General features: G+C 39.2%; 1 pseudogene; it reads left to right on the top strand.

Moving 5' to 3' along the window:
- The first annotated feature begins 282 nt into the window (after positions 1 to 282).
- LOC102917682 (vomeronasal type-2 receptor 116-like) overlaps positions 283 to 11,511 on the top strand; it is a 30,543-nt pseudogene continuing 19,314 nt past the window's right edge.

The raw sequence follows: 11,511 nt of genomic DNA, 5'->3' as shown, positions 1-11,511 counted from the left end.
GTCTATTCTGATCCATAAACCATAAACACTCAAACATTTTCTGTGGGGAAACATAACTTTATCACAACTGGGCATAGGGGAACTATGAAATGTTTTACCTGGAGACTTAGTTTAACTGTACTTGTTTAGATAATAACAAGAAATTAGATATGATCTTAATAATTAGATGAAGAATTCATACTTTCTACTTCTCCCCACATTTGCTTAGCACACTTAGATCTTGGACTGATTGTTATGCATTCCATCATCTTCATATTGTTGCTTATGTTGTATGTCTTTCAGCTTTACTATGGTCATTTTTAACCTCTCCTGAATATTCATGAACGAAATCCTCATCTCTACCAGATGTCTCCCAAGGACACATCTCTAGCACTAGCTATGCTATCGCTAGTGGCTCACTTCAAATGGAACTGGGTGGGGATGATCATTTCAGATGATGACCATAGAATTCAATTTCTTTCTGAATGAAGAGGAGAGATGCAAAAAAAACATTGTCTGTTTAGCATTTGTGACTATAATCTCAACAGATACAAGTGTATACTTTAAAATGTTAAATAAGTATTATAACCAGATCATGACATCATCAGCAAAAGCTGTGGTTGTTAATGGAGACAAAGAGTCTCATCTAAAGTGGAATTTTATCCTATGGCAATCTCTAGACATTTGGAGAATCTGGGTCAGTGTGTCACAATTTGATATGATCACAGTTAGAGGAGATTTCTTGCTTAAATCCCCACATGGGACTCTCATTTTTTCACATCAGCATTCTGAGGTATCTGGTTTTAAACAATTTCTGCAGACAGTGCACCCTTCAAACTACAGTACTGAAATTTCTCTTGCAAAACTGTGGTGGACTTATTTTAAGTGTTCTTTACCATCATCTAATTGTAACAAACTGAAGTATTGTTCAACAGAAACCCTACTGAAATGGTTATTTAGGACACCATCTGGAATGGCCATGAGTGAAACAACTTATAACTTATATAATGCTGTGTTTTCTGTGGCGCATTCACTCCATGAGGTGCTTCTGCAACAAGTAGACACATGGTCCAATAATGCTGGGAAGGAACTGGAATTTGACCCCTGGAAGGTAGTGTGTCTTACACTGAATAGCATGTGTCTCATAGAGATGATATTCTTAAAGGGAACCATAAGATCTAAACCCATGTAAATAAGGAATCTTTTTCCTAATTGCATATGTGTCTGTACCCAAGCACTGCATGTGAAGTAGATCATGTTAGTGTCATAAATGATGATGCATTAAACACTGGCACCCAAGTCAGCATTTTACAATCTAAGTCAAGAAATTTTGCTCAGACGTTTCAACCACACACACACACACATTTCATGTTTTTAATATTTGAATAAAAATCTTTTCTCACAAAATTATTAAATGGTAATAAGAAATTGCCTTATCTTTCTGTGATCAAAAAGTTGCTGATCAATGTAATGAAGAGACACAAAATAATATCAAGTAGTTTTGCCACTTTTTGACCCACTAAGGATCTCAATTCCCTAGGTTATGATCAAATAATACTGTTAGTAGAAAGAATTAGAGAGTGTGTCACTGCTCTTCAAACATATATTTCAGGTGTGCATGTGTTAAGCCATGAACTCCAGCAAGAAAATTGTATTTTTAAGCATATTAAATCTTTTTATATGAACTTTTATTATTATTATTATTATTATTATTATTTTATTTTATTTTATTTTATTTTATTTTACAATACTATTCAGTTCTATATAACAGCCACAGATTCCCTTGTTCTCCCCCTTCCTACCCCCCTCCCTTCCCCCAACCCCACCCTAAATTTCCATCTCCTCCAGAGCAAGGCCTCCCCCAAGGACCGAGATCGACCTGATAGACTCAGTCCAGGCAGGTTCAGTCCCCTCCTCCCAGACTGAGCCAAGCGTCCCTGCATAAGCCCCAGGTTTCAAACAGCTAACTCATGCACTGAGCCCAGGACCTGGTACCACTGCCTAGATGCCTCCCAAACAGATCAAGTCAATCAACTGTCTCAACTATTCAGAAGGCCTGATCCAGTTGGGGGCCCCTCAGCCTTTGGTTCATAGTTCATGTGTTTCCAATCGTTTGGCTATTTGTCCCTGTGATTTAACCAAACTTGGTTTCATCAATTCTCGTTCATATAAACCCTCCTCTTTCTCACTAATTCGACTCCTGGCGCTCTACCCGGGGCCTAGCCGGGGATGTCTGCATCCAGATTCCCCAGTCCTTGGATGGGGTTTCTGGCACAACTATTAGTGTGTTTGGCCATCCCATCACCAGAGTAGGTCAGTCCCGGCTGTCTCTCGGCCATTGCCAGCAGTTTTTGTGGAGATATATTTGTGGATTTCTGTGGGCCTCTTTAGCACTTGTTTCTTCCTTTTTTCATGTGGTCTTCATATGCCATGGTCTCCTATTCCTTGTTCTCCCTCTCTGTTCTTGATCCAGCTGAGATCTCACGCTCTCTTTCCCTCGACCCTCGCCCTTCATTGCTCTCACTCATGTCCAGGTTGTTCATGTAGATCTCAGCCATTTCTCCATCATTGGGTGATCCTCGTGTCTTTCTTGGGGTCCTGTTTTCCAGGTAGCCTCACTGGTGATGTGAGTAGCAGTCCCGTCATCCTTGTTCCACAACTAGTATCCTCCTATGAGTGAGTACATACCATGCTTGTAATTCTGAGTCTGGGTTACCTCACTCAGGATGATTTTTTCTAGATCCATCCATTTCCCTGCAAACCACATGATGTCATTGTTTTTCTCTGCTGAGTAGTATTCCATTGTGTATATGTGCCACAATTTATTTATCCATTCTTCAGTTGAAGGGCATCTAGGTTGTTTCCAGGTTTTGGCTATTACAAACAATGCTGATATAAACATAGCTGAGCAAGTGCTCTTGTGGTATGATTGAGCATTTCTTGGGTATATGCCCAAGAGTGGTATAGCTGGATCTTGGGGGAGATTGATTCCCAATTTTCTAAGAAAGCACCATATTGATTTCCAAAGTGGTTGTACAAGCTTGCATTCCCACCAGCAGTGGAGGAGAGTTCCCCTAGTTCCACATCCTCTCCAGCATAAAGTGTCTTCAGTGTTTTTGATCTTAGCCATTCAGACAGGTGTAAGGTGGTATCTCAGAGTAGCTTTGATTTGCATTTCCCTGATGATTAGGGATGTTGAGCAATTCCTTAAATGTCTTTCAGGCATTTGAGTTTCCTCTGTTGAGAATTCTCTGTTTAGTTCTATAGACCATTTCTTAATTGGACTGTTGGGCATTTTGATGTCTAATTTCTTGAGTTCTTTATATATTCTGGATATCATTCCTCTGTCAGAAGTGGGGTTGCTGAAGATCTTTTCCCATTCTGGAGGCTGTCGATTTGCCTTGTTGACCGTATCCTTTGCTCTACAAAAGCTTCTCAGTTTCAAGAGTTCCATTGATTGATTGTTTCTCTCAGTGTCTGTGCTAATGGTGTTATATTTAGGAAGCGATCTCCTATGCCAATGCATTCAAGACTACTTCCTACTTTCTCTTCTAGCAGGTTCAGAGTAGCTGGATTTATGTTGAGGTCCTTGATCCACTTGGACTTAAGTTTTGTTCACAGTGACAGATATGGATCTATTTGCAGCATTCTACACATTGATATCCAGTTAGGCCAACACCATTTGTTGAAGATGCTTTCTTTTTTCCATTGTACCCTTTTGGCTTCTTTGTCAAAAATTATATGTTCATAGGTGTGTGGGTTAATGTCAGGGTCTTCAATTCGATTCCATTGATCCACATGTCAGTTTTTATGCCAATACCAAGCTGTTTTTATTACTGTAGCTCTATAGTAGAGCTTGAAGTCAGGGATTGCAATGCCTCCAGAGGTTGTTTTATTGTACAGGATTCTTTTGTCTATCCTGGGTTTTTTGTTTTTCCATATGAAGTTGAGTATTATTCTTTCCAGGTCTGTGAAGAATTGTGTTGGTATTTTGATGGGGATTGCATTGAATCTGTAGATTGCTTTTGGTAAAATTGCCATTTTTACTATGTTAACCCTGCCTATCCATGAGCATGGGAGATCTTTCCATTTTCTGACATCTTCAATTTCTTTTCTCAGGGACTTAAAGTTCTTGTCATATAGGTCCTTCACTTGCTTGGTTGGTGTTACCCCAAGGTATTTTATGTCATTTGTAGCTATTGTAAAGGGTGATATATCTCTGATTTCCTTCTCAGCTTCTTTGTCCATTGTATATAGGAGGGCTACTGATTTTTTTGAGTTGATCTTGTATCTTGCTATGTTGCTGAAGGTGTTTATAAGCTTTATCAATTCCTGGGTGGAATCTTTGGGGTCACTCAAGTATACTATCATGTCATCTGCAAATAGGGAAAGCTTGACTTCTTTCTTTCCAATTTATATCCCCTTAATCTCCTTATGTTGTCTTATTGCTCTGGTTAGAACTTCAAGTACTATATTGAATAAGTATGGGGAGAGTGTGCCACCTTGCCTCGTTCCTGATTTGAGTGGAATTGCTTTGAGTTTCTCTCCATTTAATTTGATGTTGGCTGTTGGCTTGCTGTAAATTGCCTTTATTATGTTTAGGTATGTTCGCTGTATTCCTGATCACTCCAGAATTTTATCATGAAGGGGTGTTGGATTTTGTCAAATGCCTTTTCTGCATCTAGTGAGATCATTATGTGGTTTTTTTTCTTTGAGTTTGTTTATATGGGGTATTACATTGACGGACTTTCGTATGTTGAACCAACCTTGCATCCCTGGGATGAAGCCTACTTGATCATGGTGGATAATTGTTCTGATGTGTTCTTGGAGTCTGTTTGCCAGTATTTTATTGAGTATTTTTACATCAATGTTCATGAGGGAGATCTGTCTGTAGTTCTCTTTCTTTGTTGTATCCTTGTTTGGCTTAGGAATCAGGGTAATTGTTACCTCATAGAAGGAGTTTGGTAATGTTCCTTCTGTTTCTATTATGTGGAACAATTTAGAGAGTATTGGTATTAACTCTTCCTTGAAGATCTGGTAGAATTCTTTGCTGAAACCGTCTGGTCCTGGGCTTTTTTTTGGTTGGGAGACTTTTAATGCCTGTTTCTATTTCCTTAGGGGTTATTGGACTATTTAAATAGTTTATCTGGTCTTGATTTAATTTAGGTATGTGGTACCTATTCAGAAAATGGTCCATTTCTTTTAGGTTTTCCAGTTTTGTGGAGTAGAGGTTTTTGAAATATGACCTAATAATTCTCTGGATTTTTGAAATATGACCTGATAATTCTCTGGATTTCCTCAATGTCTGTTGTTATGTCCCCCTTTTTATTTCTGATTTTCTTGATTTGGATTCTCTCTCTCTCTGTCTTTTGGTTAGTTTGGATAAAGGCTTATCTATCTTGTTGATTTTCTCAAAGAACCAACTCTTTGTTTCATTAATTTTTTGTATTATTCTCTTAGTTTCTTTTTTATATATTTCACCTCTCACTTTGATAATTTCCTGGCATCTATTCTTCCTGGGAGACTTTGCTTCTTCTTGTTCTAGAGCTTTCAGGTATGCTGTTAAGTCACTAGTGTGAGATTTCTCCAACTTCTTTATGTGGGCATTTAGTGCTATGAATTTCCCTCTTAGCACTGCTTTCATAGTGTCCCATAAGTATGTGGTGTCTTCATTTTCGTTGATCTCTAGGAAGTCTTTAATTTCTTTCTTTATTTCTCCCTTAACCCATTGGTGATTCAGTTGAGCATTATTCAGTTTCCATGAGATTGTAGGTTTTCTGTAGTTTTTGTTGTTGTTGAAATCTAACTTTAAAACATGGTGGTCTGATAGAACACGGGAAGTTATTCCAATTGTTTTGTATCTGTTGAGATATGTTTTGTGGCCAAATATGTGGTCGATTTTAGAGATAGTTCCATGTGGTGCTGAGAAGAAATTATATTCTTTTTTGTTAGGATAAAATGTTCTGTAGACATCTATTAGGTCCAATTGGGTCATGACATCAGTTAAATCCATTATTTCTCTGTTAAGTTTCAATTTGGGAGATCTGTCCATTGGTGAACGTGGGGTGTTGAGATCTCCCACTATTAATGTGGGGGGGTTTATATGTGGTTTAAGCTTTAGTAATGTTTCTTTTACATATATGGGTGCCCTTGTGTTTGGGCCATAAATGTTCAGAATTGAAACTTCATCTTGGTGGTTCTTTCGTGTGATGAGTGTGTAATACCCTTCTTATCTCTTTTGATTGATTTTAGTTTGAAGTCTATTTTGTTGGATATCAGGATGGCTACACCTGCTTGTTTCTTAAGACCATTTGATTGAAAAGTCTTTTCCCAGCTTTTTATTCTTAGGTAGTGTCTGTCTTTGAATTTGAGATGTGTTTCTTGTATGCAGCAGAAAGATGGGTCCTGCTTTCGTATCCATTCTGTAAGCCTTTGTCTTTTTAAAGGTGAATTAAGTCCATTGATATTAAGGGATATTAATGACCAGTGATTGTTCATCCCTGTTATTTTTGGTGGTAACTTGTGTGTATTTCTCTTCTTTGAGGTTTACTGCTGTGGCTTTATCTATTGCCTGTGTTTTCGAGTATGTATCTGAATTCCTTTGGTTGGAATTTTCCTTCTAGTGCTTTCTGTAGGGCTGAGTTTGTGGATAAGTATTGTTTAAATCTGGCTTTGTCTTGGAATGTCTTGTTCATTCCATCTCTGATGTTTGAAAGTTTTGCTGGGTATATTAGTCTGGGCTGACATCCATGGTCTCTTAGTGTCTGCATTACATCTGTCCAGGTCCTTCTGGCTTTCAAAGTCTCCATTGAGAAATCGGGTGTTATTCTGATGGGTTTGCCTTTATAGGTCACTTGGCCTTTTTCCTTTGCTGCGCTTAATATTCTTTCTTTATTCTGTACATTTAGTTGTTTAATTATTATGTGTCAAGGGGATTTTTGGGGGATCTATTCTGTTTGGTGTTCTCTAGGCTTCTTGTATCTTCATAGGCATTTCCTTCTTTAAGTTGGGAAAGTTTTCTTCTATGATTTTGTTGAATATATTTTCTGTGCCTTTGAGTTGGTATTCTTCACCTTCTTCTATCCCTATAATTCGTAAGTTTGGTCTTTTCATGGTATCCCAAATTTCTTGGACATTTTGGTTCATTACTTTGTTGGCTTTATTGTTTTCTTTGACTGATGAAACTATTTCTTCTACTGTATCTTCAATGCCAGAGATCCTCTCTTCCATCTCTTGCATTCTGTTGGTTATACTTGCATCTGAAGTTTCCGATCTTTTATTCAGATTTTCTATTTCCAGCATTCCCTCTGTTTGTGTCTTCTTCATTTTTTCCATTTCCCTTTTCAGGTCTTGGACTGTTTACTTTTTTGTTTCATTGCTTTTTCATGATTTTCTTTCAGTACTTTATTGTTTTCTTCCAGTACTTTATTGTTTTCTTCCAGGACTTTATTGTTTTCTTCTAGGACCTTATTGTTTTCTTCTAATTTGCTTGCTCTTTCCTCTAGTTGTTTATAGTGTTCTTCCCATTTTTTGTCTTTTCCTCTACACAAGCCTCTACCTTCTTCATGATGTTATCCATAAGGCTATTTTCTTCTGCTTCTTCCAATTTTTGATGTTCAGGTCTAGATGTTGGAGGCCGGCTAGGTTCTGGTGATGCTGTATTGCTCTTCATATTGTTGTATGTACTTCTGCCTTGATGTCTGCCCATCTCCTTATGGTTCGTTCTTGGTCTTATCAGTGCACTTGGTTCAGACAGAGCTGACAGATTAAGGAAGTCTCTCTCTCTTGTCCAGATGGGAGCTCTCCTTTCTAAATGGGAACTCCCGGGCAGGATGGAAGCTCTTATCTGGACGGGCAGTCTTGGGCAGGATGGGAGCTTTTGTCCAGACAAGAAGTCCGGGGTAGGATGGACACTGTTGTCCAGAAGGGAAGTCCGGGGCAGGATGTGCACTCTTGTCCAGAAGGGAAGTCCAGGTCAGGATGTGAGCTCTTGTCCAGAAGGGAAGTCCAGGGCAGGATGGGAGCTGGGGGCCAGTCTCTAAGTCTCAGGAAGTGGCTGGGGTCTCGGGCAGATGGGCGTGGGGGCAAGGGGTGGAGATTGCAATGGTTGCCGCCAGCTTGGAGAAGGGGATCCTTCCCAGTGGGGCTAGAAGGGGACCTGCCCTGTGGCCAGAACCTGGGGCCAAGTTGGGCAGGTCTTCCCAGGGGTGGCTGATGCCCAGGGATGGGGTCCGGGTTGGGCCTGGATACTCACCTCTGGTCCAGAAGGGAAGTCGGGGGCGGAATGGGAGCTGGGGGCCAGTCTCTAAGTCTCAGGAAGAGGCTGGGGTCTCAGACAAATGGGCGTGGGGTCAGGGCGTGGTGATTGCAGGGGCTCTAGACGAGAAGGGAAGTCGGAGGCAGGAGCATATTGAATCTTTACATTTGTGTTGAGCTTCTTTTTTATAACTGAGTACTTACAAAACAGTTATATTTTATGAAAGGCAATTGAAAATTAAGATCATTACAAACATTGTATGTAATGTTGTCTGGCCTAATGTGTAGGCCCAGTTGAAACTAAAATGAAAAATGTGTTTTAGATGTTCTCTTTCCTGAAGAACATACAATTTGTAAATCCTGCTGGAGACCTTGTGCACATGAACCAGAAACTAAAACTGGATACAGCGTATGACATTTTCTACATCATGGATTTTCCACCAAATTTTGGACTTAAGGTGAAAATAGGAAAGTTTTCTGGACGTTTTCCAAATTACCAACAATTGTATATGTCTGATGAAATAATAGAATGGGCTACAGGTCTTAGACAGGTAATTTGGTCTTAATTCTAATGCTTGACATGTAGCATAAATGCCTAAAATTAAATGGTCTGTTTATGCTTCCACATGGGATAAAGCACTTTGACACTTATTACCTACTCACTTTCCACCCTCCCAGATTCTCTCTCTCTCTCTCTCTCTCTCTCTCTCTCTCTCTCTCTCTCTCTCTCTCTCTCTCAATTGCCAATGTATAAATCTCATACATTCATAATATTTAAATTAAAAAACAATAAAATTTTGTTCTATTTCTTCTTCTGTTTATTGTGGATTCTTCTCTCATACAATATATGCTGACTATAGTTTACCCTTCCTCTGCTCCTTTCAGGTTCTCCCTCCTCTTCCTCCCCCCAGGATGCACTCCCTTTCTATTTCTCAGTAGAAAATAACAGCCTTCTTAGAGATAGTGACCAATCATAACAAAATAAAATATAATAAAATGAAGGAAAACCTATCATATTTAATTTGGATATGGCAAGCCAACAGACAGAAATGAATCCCATGAGTTGGTGCAAGAGTCAGAGACCCACTTATTCTCACAGTCAGGGGTCTCACAAAATTCAAACCTAATACTTTAATCTAGACCTGTTGCAGACCCATGTAGGCTCTGTGCTTGCTGCTTCAGTCTCTGTGAGCTCATATCTGCCATTCTTAGTTGATTCAGAAGACCTTGTTCTCCTGGTGTCCTCTGTCTCCTCTGGCTCTTACAATTTTTCTACCACCTCTTCTACAGGATTCCTTGAACTCAAATAGGAGGTATTTGATGGACACCTCAAACTTAGACTCTCCACATAATATGTGTCTGTGGGTTTCTGAATCTGATCCCATCTCCTGCTGGAGGAAGCTTCTCTGATGACTGGTTAAGGCACTGATCTGTGAATATAGCAGAACATCATTAAGAATCATGTTCTTGATTTTGGTTTTTAGACCAACTGGCATTGATCTCTGAGCTATCGAGTCTCTGGTTCATAGTTACCCAAGCTGTGTTGGGTATGAATTTCTTTCATGGAGTTGATTATTGGTCAACTGAGACATTGGTTGTACACTCCCATGAGTTCTGTGCCACCATTGCCCTAGCATATTTTGTCAGCAGGACACATTTTAGGTCAAAGGCTTTGTGGCTGGGCTAGTGTCCACACTTATCTCTTGGCAGCCTGAAAACTGTCTTCTGCACCAAACAGAATAGAATGTAGGAATGAGGGCTCCATTTAGGTAGCAGCATGACCTGTCCATTTTCAAGGCATTGTAATGCATGTTATCCTCCACAACTGTCAGTTTTCAGAGAGCAACATTTTGTCTTAGCAACAGCCTTCATTGGAGATTTCAATGGGATCACTTTAGGCAACAATTCAATTGAATGCAACCTAGTTCTACAATTGGAAGACTAGCTTCTCTACAAGAGGTGGTCATTGGGGACTCTTTATCTTCCATTACTTGGAGTCCTCATTAGAATCACCTTCAGAGATTCCAGGAAATTTCCATTGCTCTAGGACTGCACACCGCTCCCCAAAAGGCCCCCATATTCCAAATGTCTATTCAATAATTCTCTCCCTCCACCCTATCTCCTCCTACCTGATTCCTCCACACTTGTCCCCACCCAGGCCCTGTCTACAAATAAAATCTATTCTACTTCACTCTCCAAGGAAGATCCGTGTGCCCTCTCATGACACCTTGTTACCTAACTTCTCAGGGTCTATAGATTCTAGCTTGATTATCATTTATTTAAAGGTTGATGTTAGGTGGTAAGTGAATACATGCCATATTTATCTTTCTGGATCTCTGTTACCTCACTCAGAATGGTTTTTTGTAGTTCCATCCATTTGCCTGCAAATTTCATAACATCATTTCTTTTAAAACCTAAGTAATATTCCATTGCATAAGCATACTACATTTCTTTATCCATTATTCTGCTGAGGGACATATAGGTTGCTTCTAGTGTCTGATTATCATGAACAAATCTTCAATGAAGGGAATTGATCAAGTGTCCTTGTGGTAGTATGGAGTGTCCTTCAGTTATATGCTGAAAATAGTATATCTGGGTCTAGAGATACTTATTGTCATATTTATGAGAAACTGACATTTTGATTTCCATACTGGATATACAATTAGCACCGCCCAGCAATGGAACTGATATCCCCTTATTCCACATCCACACCAGCAAGAGGTATCATTTGTGTTATTAAGCATAGCCAATCTGACAGATATAGGATGGAATCTCAAGGTAGTTTTGTTTGGTATTTCCCTGATGGCTAAGGGTGTTCAACATTTCTTCAAGTGTTCCTCAACTATTTGTGATTCTTCCCTGATAATTTCTTTTGTAGGTCTGTTCCCATTTTTTAATTGGATTATTTGGTTTTTTATTAATTGATTATTTGAGTCTCTTGTATTCCTTCTATATTTTAGATATTAGTCCTCCATTAAATGTGGAGTTGGTAAAGATATTTTTCATTCTGGAGACTGCCTCTCTGTCCAGTTGATGATGTCCTTTGCCTTACATAAGCTTTTCAGTTTCATGAGGTCCCATTTATTAATTGACAGTCTTAGTGTCTGTAATATCGGTGTTCTGTTCAGAAAGTCATCTCATGTGTCAATGTGTTCAGGGCCATTTCCCACTTTCCCTTCCTTAATGTTCATTTTATCTGGTTTTTATGTTGAGGTCTTTGATTCACTTGAACTAAAGGTTTTGTGGAGTGATAAATATGGGTATATTTGCATTCTG

The sequence above is a fragment of the Peromyscus maniculatus genome, chromosome 1 (genome assembly GCF_049852395.1).
Source record: "Peromyscus maniculatus bairdii isolate BWxNUB_F1_BW_parent chromosome 1, HU_Pman_BW_mat_3.1, whole genome shotgun sequence".
In the NCBI taxonomy this organism is placed as follows: Eukaryota; Metazoa; Chordata; class Mammalia; order Rodentia; family Cricetidae; genus Peromyscus; species Peromyscus maniculatus.
The sequence above is the reverse complement of the archived record's forward strand: the minus strand, read 5'-3'. Positions and strand labels throughout refer to the sequence as shown.